Below are 10,000 nucleotides of genomic sequence, written 5' to 3' on the forward strand. Positions count from 1 at the left end.
TGTGGCCCGGGTTAACGAGTTGCCCGGGCTCTCCGCCGGCTGCGGGCAGTTTTGGTTAACGAGTTGCCCAGCCAACTTTTTGGCGCGGTTAGGGGCATAATTAGTGTTGTCCCCCTTGGCGGTAAAGTTAGGCGCCTCTTCGTTAACCGGCGCCGCTGCGTTAGCCGAAGCTCGCCTCGGTCGGTCGGTGGGCGGCCCTCCGGCGGGATTGCTCCCACCGTGGATGGATGGCGCGCCTCGACCGGCCAGAGGCCGTGGAACCCGCCCGCCCGAAAGTCCCAAGTTGTGACTCGAGACATCGGGTAGGCGCGGGGAGCTCCGGTGGTCCGGCCGAAAATGCCGCCGCCCGGCCGGCACAGCCCTCCGAATCGGTCCCCAGGCGGACTTCCGCCAGTGGGAATTGGTCCGAAAATTCGTACGGGCAAAGTTGAGATTCGGCCGTAAATGCCGCCACGCGGCCCGGGTTAACGATGTGGGGAGGCCCGTGCCGCCTGTCGACCACTCCTCGGTGATCGTGAAAACCGCCTCCCCATATATCTGCAGGAACCCCGCCAATGCCCCCGTACAGAAATCGCATGTGTCAAAGGGGCGGCCGAACTTGACCCCGGCGGCCGGGGCTCTGGAACTCCCGGCCGGCAGTGGCCGGCAAATCCGACCCGCATCCGGACTTCCGAGCCAGACTTGGTTAACGAATTGCACCTGGGTAACCAAAACTCCCTGGACCACCCGATCTCCGGACACATGGTTCAAGCTCACACACCCACACACCCACCCACCCACCCACCGCGCGGGCCCCGTGCGCCGTAGTATTGGAAGAGGTGGGCTGCGCCAGCTGGTTTTTTTTATCGAATTGTCAGGGTCCGGTCGGGTTAAGGATTTGACAGGGCCAGCTTGACGAAATTCAGTGAAGCGCGGGTATTCGGCGGGAGTAACTATGACTTAAGGCGGGGGGCCCATGGGCCAGCAAGGAGTTTCTGGTGAACATCGGCCGGGACATTTTGACGGCGTGGCAAGAACTAGTTGTTATTGAGGGCGAAGGGTTTGTCCTCAGCGGGTTGATTGTCGAATTGTCGGGACTGCCGGGCCGGTTAGCGATTTGCCCGGCCGGCTTGGTTAACCATTTGCCCGAGCCGGGTTGGTTACCGAATTGTCAGGGTTGGGCTTGGTTAACCATTTGCCCGAGCCGGGTTGGTTAATGAATTGCCATGGCCGGGTTGATTAACGCATTGTCAGGGTTGGGCTTGGTTAACGATTTGCCCGAGCAGGGTGGGTGAACGCATTGTCAGGAGCGTGCGCGGTTGGTTCACGAAACTGCCTGTTCCGGGTTTCTAGAGCGTTGTCAGGCCCGGCCGGCCGGGTTAGCAGGTTGCCAGACCCAACTTGACGAAATTCAGTGCGGCGCGGGTAAACGGCGGGAGTAACTATGACTCTCTTAAGGTAAGGAGGGGGGCCCATGGGCCAGCAAGGAGTTTCTGATGAACATCGGCCGGGACATTTTGACGGCGGGGCAAGAACTAGTTGTTATTGAGGGCGAAGGGTTTGTCCTCAGCTGGTTGATTGTCGAATTGTCGGGACTGCCGGGCCGGTTACCGATTTGCCCGGCCGGCTTGGTTAACCATTTGCCCGGGCCGGGTTGGTTAACGAATTGTCAGGTTTGGGCTTGGTTAACCATTTGCCCGGGCCGGGTTGGTTAGCGAATTGTCATGGTTGGGTTGGTTAACGAATTGTCGGCCCATGGGCCAGCAAGGAGTTTCTGATGAACATCGGCCGGGACATTTTGACGGCGGGGCAAGAACTAGTTGTTATTGAGGGCGAAGGGTTTGTCCTCAGCTGGTTGATTGTCGAATAGTCGGGGCTGCCGGGCCGGTTACCGATTTGCCCGGCCGGCTTGGTTAACCATTTGCCCGGGCCGGGTTGGTTAGCGAATTGTCAGGTTTGGGCTTGGTTAACCATTTGCCCGGGCCGGGTTGGTTAGCGAATTGTCATGGTTGGGTTGGTTACCGAATTGTCGGGTTTGGGCTTGGTTAACGATTTGCCCGAGCAGGGTGGGTGAACACATTGTCAGGAGCGTGCGCAGTTGGTTCACGAAACTGCCTGTTCCGGGTTTCTAGAGCATTGTCAGGCCCGGCCGGCCGGGTTAGCGCCTTGCCAGACCCAACTTGACGAAATTCAGTGCAGCGCGGGTAATCGGCGGGAGTAACTATGACTCTCTTAAGGTAAGGAGGGGGGGCCCATGGGCCAGCAAGGAGTTTCTGATGAACATCGGCCGGGACATTTTGACGGCGGGGCAAGACGTAGTTGTTATTGAGGGTGAAGGGTTTCTCCTCAGCTGGTTGATTGTCGAATAGTCGGGGCTGCCGGGCCGGTTACCGATTTGCCCGGCCGGCTTGGTTAACCATTTGCCCGGGCCGGGTTGGTTAACGAATTGTCAGGTTTGGGCTTGGTTAACCATTTGCCCGGGCCGGGTTGGTTAGCGAATTGTCATGGTTGGGTTGGTTACCGAATTGTCGGGTTTGGGCTTGGTTAACGATTTGCCCGAGCAGGGTGGGTGAACACATTGTCAGGAGCGTGCGCAGTTGGTTCACGAAACTGCCTGTTCCGGGTTTCTAGAGCATTGTCAGGCCCGGCCGGCCGGGTTAGCGGCTTGCCAGACCCAACTTGACGAAATTCAGTGCAGCGCGGGTAATCGGCGGGAGTAACTATGACTCTCTTAAGGTAAGGAGGGGGGCCCATGGGCCAGCAAGGAGTTTCTGATGAACATCGGCCGGGACATTTTGACGGCGGGGCAAGAACTAGTTGTTATTGAGGGCGAAGGGTTTGTCCTCAGCTGGTTGATTGTCGAATTGTCGGGACTGCCGGGCCGGTTACCGATTTGCCCGGCCGGCTTGGTTAACCATTTGCCCGGGCCGGGTTGGTTAACGAATTGTCAGGTTTGGGCTTGGTTAACCATTTGCCCGGGCCGGGTTGGTTAGCGAATTGTCATGGTTGGGTTGGTTAACGAATTGTCGGCCCATGGGCCAGCAAGGAGTTTCTGATGAACATCGGCCGGGACATTTTGACGGCGGGGCAAGAACTAGTTGTTATTGAGGGCGAAGGGTTTGTCCTCAGCTGGTTGATTGTCGAATAGTCGGGGCTGCCGGGCCGGTTACCGATTTGCCCGGCCGGCTTGGTTAACCATTTGCCCGGGCCGGGTTGGTTAGCGAATTGTCAGGTTTGGGCTTGGTTAACCATTTGCCCGGGCCGGGTTGGTTAGCGAATTGTCATGGTTGGGTTGGTTACCGAATTGTCGGGTTTGGGCTTGGTTAACGATTTGCCCGAGCAGGGTGGGTGAACACATTGTCAGGAGCGTGCGCAGTTGGTTCACGAAACTGCCTGTTCCGGGTTTCTAGAGCATTGTCAGGCCCGGCCGGCCGGGTTAGCGCCTTGCCAGACCCAACTTGACGAAATTCAGTGCAGCGCGGGTAATCGGCGGGAGTAACTATGACTCTCTTAAGGTAAGGAGGGGGGGCCCATGGGCCAGCAAGGAGTTTCTGATGAACATCGGCCGGGACATTTTGACGGCGGGGCAAGACGTAGTTGTTATTGAGGGTGAAGGGTTTCTCCTCAGCTGGTTGATTGTCGAATAGTCGGGGCTGCCGGGCCGGTTACCGATTTGCCCGGCCGGCTTGGTTAACCATTTGCCCGGGCCGGGTTGGTTAACGAATTGTCAGGTTTGGGCTTGGTTAACCATTTGCCCGGGCCGGGTTGGTTAGCGAATTGTCATGGTTGGGTTGGTTACCGAATTGTCGGGTTTGGGCTTGGTTAACGATTTGCCCGAGCAGGGTGGGTGAACACATTGTCAGGAGCGTGCGCAGTTGGTTCACGAAACTGCCTGTTCCGGGTTTCTAGAGCATTGTCAGGCCCGGCCGGCCGGGTTAGCGGCTTGCCAGACCCAACTTGACGAAATTCAGTGCAGCGCGGGTAATCGGCGGGAGTAACTATGACTCTCTTAAGGTAAGGAGGGGGGCCCATGGGCCAGCAAGGAGTTTCTGATGAACATCGGCCGGGACATTTTGACGGCGGGGCAAGACGTAGTTGTTATTGAGGGTGAAGGGTTTGTCCTCAGCTGGTTGATTGTCGAATAGTCGGGGCTGCCGGGCCGGTTACCGATTTGCCCGGCCGGCTTGATCAACCATTTGCCCGAGCCGGGTTGGTTACCGAATTGTCAGGGTTGGGCTTGGTTAACCATTTGTCCGAGCCGGGTTGGTTAATGAATTGCCATGCCCGGGTTGGTTAACGCAGTTTCAGGGTTGGGCTTGATTAACGATTTGCCCGAGCAGGGTTGGCTAACGCATTGTCAGGAGCGTGCGCGGTTGGTTCACGAAACTGCCTGTTCCGGGTTTCTAGAGCGTTGTCAGGCCCGGCCGGCCGGGTTAGCGGGTTGCCAGACCCAACTTGACGAAATTCAGTGCGGCGCGGGTAAACGGCGGGAGTAACTATGACTCTCTTAAGGTTAAGGAGGAGGGCCCATGGGCCAGCAAGGAGTTTCTGATGAACATCGGCCGGGACATTTTGACGGCGGGGCAAGAACTAGTTGTTATTGAGGGCGAAGGGTTTGTCCTCAGCTGGTTGATTGTCGAATCGTCGGGACTGCCGGGCCGGTCAACGATTTGCCCGGCCGGCTTGGTTAACCATTTGCCCGAGCCGGGTTGGTTAATGAATTGCCATGGCCGGGTTGATTAACGCATTGTCAGGGTTGGGCTTGGTTAACGATTTGCCCGAGCAGGGTGGGTGAACGCATTGTCAGGAGCGTGCGCGGTTGGTTCACGAAACTGCCTGTTCCGGGTTTCTAGAGCGTTGTCAGGCCCGGCCGGCCGGGTTAGCGGCTTGCCAGACCCAACTTGACGAAATTCAGTGCGGCGCGGGTAAACGGCGGGAGTAACTATGACTCTCTTAAGGTAAGGAGGGGGGCCCATGGGCCAGCAAGGAGTTTCTGATGAACATCGGCCGGGACATTTTGACGGCGGGGCAAGAACTAGTTGTTATTGAGGGCGAAGGGTTTGTCCTCAGCGGGTTGATTGTCGAATTGTCGGGACTGCCGGGCCGGTTAGCGATTTGCCCGGCCGGCTTGGTTAACCATTTGCCCGAGCCGGGTTGGTTACCGAATTGTCTGGGTTGGGCTTGGTTAACCATTTGTCCGAGCCGGGTTGGTTAATGAATTGCCATGGCCGGGTTGGTTAACGCAGTTTCAGGGTTGGGCTTGATTAACGATTTGCCCGAGCAGGGTTGGCTAACGCATTGTCAGGAGCGTGCGCGGTTGGTTCACGAAACTGCCTGTTCCGGGTTTCTAGAGCGTTGTCAGGCCCGGCCGGCCGGGTTAGCGGCTTGCCAGACCCAACTTGACGAAATTCAGTGCAGCGCGGGTAATCGGCGGGAGTAACTATGACTCTCTTAAGGTTAAGGAGGGGGGCCCATGGGCCAGCAAGGAGTTTCTGATGAACATCGGCCGGGACATTTTGACGGCGGGGCAAGAACTAGTTGTTATTGAGGGCGAAGGGTTTGTCCTCAGCTGGTTGATTGTCGAATCGTCGGGACTGCCGGGCCGGTCAACGATTTGCCCGGCCGGCTTGGTTAACCATTTGCCCGAGCCGGGTTGGTTAATGAATTGCCATGGCCGGGTTGGTTAACGCAGTTTCAGGGTTGGGCTTGATTAACGATTTGCCCGAGCAGGGTGGGTGAACGCATTGTCAGGAGCGTGCGCGGTTGGTTCACGAAACTGCCTGTTCCGGGTTTCTAGAGCGTTGTCAGGCCCGGCCGGCCGGGTTAGCGGCTTGCCAGACCCAACTTGACGAAATTCAGTGCGGCGCGGGTAAACGGCGGGAGTAACTATGACTCTCTTAAGGTAAGGAGGGGGGCCCATGGGCCAGCAAGGAGTTTCTGATGAACATCGGCCGGGACATTTTGACGGCGGGGCAAGAACTAGTTGTTATTGAGGGCGAAGGGTTTGTCCTCAGCGGGTTGATTGTCGAATTGTCGGGACTGCCGGGCCGGTTAGCGATTTGCCCGGCCGGCTTGGTTAACCATTTGCCCGAGCCGGGTTGGTTACCGAATTGTCTGGGTTGGGCTTGGTTAACCATTTGTCCGAGCCGGGTTGGTTAATGAATTGCCATGGCCGGGTTGGTTAACGCAGTTTCAGGGTTGGGCTTGATTAACGATTTGCCCGAGCAGGGTTGGCTAACGCATTGTCAGGAGCGTGCGCGGTTGGTTCACGAAACTGCCTGTTCCGGGTTTCTAGAGCGTTGTCAGGCCCGGCCGGCCGGGTTAGCGGCTTGCCAGACCCAACTTGACGAAATTCAGTGCGGCGCGGGTAAACAGCGGGAGTAACTATGACTCTCTTAAGGTTAAGGAGGGGGGCCCATGGGCCAGCAAGGAGTTTCTGATGAACATCGGCCGGGACATTTTGACGGCGGGGCAAGAACTAGTTGTTATTGAGGGCGAAGGGTTTGTCCTCAGCTGGTTGATTGTCGAATCGTCGGGACTGCCGGGCCGGTCAACGATTTGCCCGGCCGGCTTGGTTAACCATTTGCCCGAGCCGGGTTGGTTACCGAATTGTCTGGGTTGGGCTTGGTTAACCATTTGTCCGAGCCGGGTTGGTTAATGAATTGCCATGGCCGGGTTGGTTAACGCAGTTTCAGGGTTGGGCTTGATTAACGATTTGCCCGAGCAGGGTTGGCTAACGCATTGTCAGGAGCGTGCGCGGTTGGTTCACGAAACTGCCTGTTCCGGGTTTCTAGAGCGTTGTCAGGCCCGGCCGGCCGGGTTAGCGGCTTGCCAGACCCAACTTGACGAAATTCAGTGCAGCGCGGGTAATCGGCGGGAGTAACTATGACTCTCTTAAGGTTAAGGAGGGGGGCCCATGGGCCAGCAAGGAGTTTCTGATGAACATCGGCCGGGACATTTTGACGGCGGGGCAAGAACTAGTTGTTATTGAGGGCGAAGGGTTTGTCCTCAGCTGGTTGATTGTCGAATCGTCGGGACTGCCGGGCCGGTCAACGATTTGCCCGGCCGGCTTGGTTAACCATTTGCCCGAGCCGGGTTGGTTAATGAATTGCCATGGCCGGGTTGATTAACGCATTGTCAGGGTTGGGCTTGGTTAACGATTTGCCCGAGCAGGGTGGGTGAACGCATTGTCAGGAGCGTGCGCGGTTGGTTCACGAAACTGCCTGTTCCGGGTTTCTAGAGCGTTGTCAGGCCCGGCCGGCCGGGTTAGCGGGTTGCCAGACCCAACTTGACGAAATTCAGTGCGGCGCGGGTAAACGGCGGGAGTAACTATGACTCTCTTAAGGTAAGGAGGGGGGGCCCATGGGCCAGCAAGGAGTTTCTGATGAACATCGGCCGGGACATTTTGACGGCGGGGCAAGAACTAGTTGTTATTGAGGGCGAAGGGTTTGTCCTCAGCTGGTTGATTGTCGAATTGTCGGGACTGCCGGGCCGGTTAACGATTTGCCCGGCCGGCTTGGTTAACCATTTGCCCGAGCCGGGTTGTTTAGCGAATTGCCATGTATGGGTTGGTTAACGAATTGTCGGGTTTGGGCTTGGTTAACGACTTGACCGTGCAGGGTTGGTTAACGAATTGTCGGGGTTGGGCTTGGTTAACGATTTGCCCGAGTAGGGTTGGTTAGCGAATTGTCCGGGTCAGACTGGTTAACGAATTGGCATGTCCGAGTAGGTTAACGAATTGCCAGAGCCAGCTTGGTTAACGAATTGTCCGGCTGGGTTGGTGCACTCATTGCCAGGACAGGGTTGTTTAATGAATTGTCCGTTCCCAGTTGGTTCACGAATTGGCAAGGCCAGGGTGGTTAAGGAATTGTCCGGGCCAGGTTGGTTAACGAATTGCCCGTCCTGGCTGGTTAACGAATTGTCAGGGTCAGGTTGGTTAACGAATTGCCATGGCCGGGTAGGTTAACGAATTGCCAGAGCCAGCTTGGTTAACGAACTGTCCGGCCGGGTTGGTTAACGAATTGTCCGTTCCCAGTTGGTTCACGAATTGGCAAGGACAGGGTGGTTAACGAATTGTCCGGCCGGGTTGGTGCACTCATTGCCAGGACAGGGTTGGTTACCGAATTGTCCGTTCCCAGTTGGTTCACGAATTGGAAAACCAGGGTGGTTAAAGTATTGTCCGGGCCTGGTTGGTTAACGAATTGCCCGTCCTGGTTGGTTAACGAATTGTCCGGGTCAGGTTGGTTAACGAATTGCCAGGGTCTGGTTGGTTACCGAATTGTCCGGCCGGGTTGGTGCACTCATTGCCAGGACAGGGTTGGTTGACGAATTGCCCGTCCTGGTTGGTTAACGAATTGCCAGGGTCTGGTTGGTTACCGAATTGTCCGGCCGGGTTGGTGCACTCATTGCCAGGACAGGGTTGGTTAACGAATTGTCAGGGTCAGGTTGGTTAACGAATTGCCAGAGCCAGCTTGGTTAACGAATTGTCCGGCCGGGTTGGTTAACGAATTGTCCCGGCCAGGTTGGTTAACGAATTGCCAGAGCCAGCTTGGTTAACGAATTGTCCGGCCGGGTTGGTGCACTCATTGCCAGGACAAGGTTGGTTAACGAATTGCCCGGTTCCGAATGGTTAACGAATTGCCCGGTCCCGGTCGGTTCACGAATTGCCCGCCCGCTGATTGTTAACTTTTCGCACCGGCGGGGGATGGCTTGGGTAACGAGCCTCCAAGATCTGTCGGTTAACCATTTGCCCGGTGGCAATTCGTTAACCAAGTCCGCTCCGGAAGTCTGGATGGGGGTCGGATTTGCCGGCCGAGGCCGACCCGGAGTTCCAGAGGCTCGGCCGCCGGGGTCAGATTCGGCCGCCCCTTTGACACATGCAATTTCAGTACGGGGGCATTGGCGGGGTTCCTGCAGATATATAGGGAGGCCGTTTTCACGAGTTGTTGAAGTATTCGGTAGATGGCACCGGCCTCCCCAATTGGTTAACCCGGGCCACGCGGCAGCTTTTCCGCACGATTCCGAAGATTGCCGGTATGGATTTTCGGACAAATACCCAATCGCGGAAGTCTGTCAGCGGGACCTATTCGCAGGCCCATGCCGGCCGAGGGGCGGCATTTTCCGTATGACTACCGGTGCTCCGGCCGCCGAATGGAAACCTTGCCCGAATGAATTTCTGACAAAGTCCCGAGGCGGGAGCCAGTAAGGGGACGTATTCGGCGGGCCGTGCCGGCCGAGCGGCGGCATTTTCGGAGGGACAACCGCAGGTCCCGCCGTCGATCCGAGACCTTGGCTGAAGAGTCGAAAGTAATCTAAGTCCCGACTCGGAAGTCAGAATGAAGGCGACTTCGGGGCCCTCCTGCCGACCGAGGCGGCCGATCGACGGCGGCACTACCGGAGGGCCGCCCGCCGAGCCAGCCGCGTGCCCTCGGCGCCACGCCGGTTAACCAATTGCCGTCGGAAGCCTGTGAAGGTCGGATCTGCCCCGTCGGGCGGGCCCGAGGTGCCCCGCGACCGGCATGAGCTCCGGGCGTCGTGCCGCCGGTTTGACACATGTCATTGTTGCACGGTCTGTCGCGGCTCTGGTTAACGAGTTAGGCCCGGAAGTCACTATGGGGGTCGGATTTGCCCCGCCTGGCGGGGCCAGAGTGCGACCTTCCCGGTAGGACTTCCGGGAGGCATCCCGCCGACTTGACACATGCAATTTCTGTACGGGGGGATTGGCGGGGTTCCCGGAGATTTACGGGAACACGTTTTCCAGACACACTTAGCAGGGTGACTAGTGGTACGGTTGACACAGTGCAGAGTTCTAAGTGAGCCTTACTCAATTGTGACTCAGTAAGCGGGAGGCCGGGCGAGCTCCGACTTACAATGATAAAAGCTTTTTTTCGCTATTTCCGAAAAAAATGACAAAGTCCAAGAACGCAGCGGGGGCTGCGGACAGACAGAGTCTGAGCGCGGACCGCGGGCGGCGGCCGGCAGACCGACGGTGGCAAAAGCTTTATATCGATCCGAAAAGCAA

Source organism: Mobula birostris, chromosome 12 (genome assembly GCF_030028105.1).
Source record: "Mobula birostris isolate sMobBir1 chromosome 12, sMobBir1.hap1, whole genome shotgun sequence".
In the NCBI taxonomy this organism is placed as follows: Eukaryota; Metazoa; Chordata; class Chondrichthyes; order Myliobatiformes; family Myliobatidae; genus Mobula; species Mobula birostris.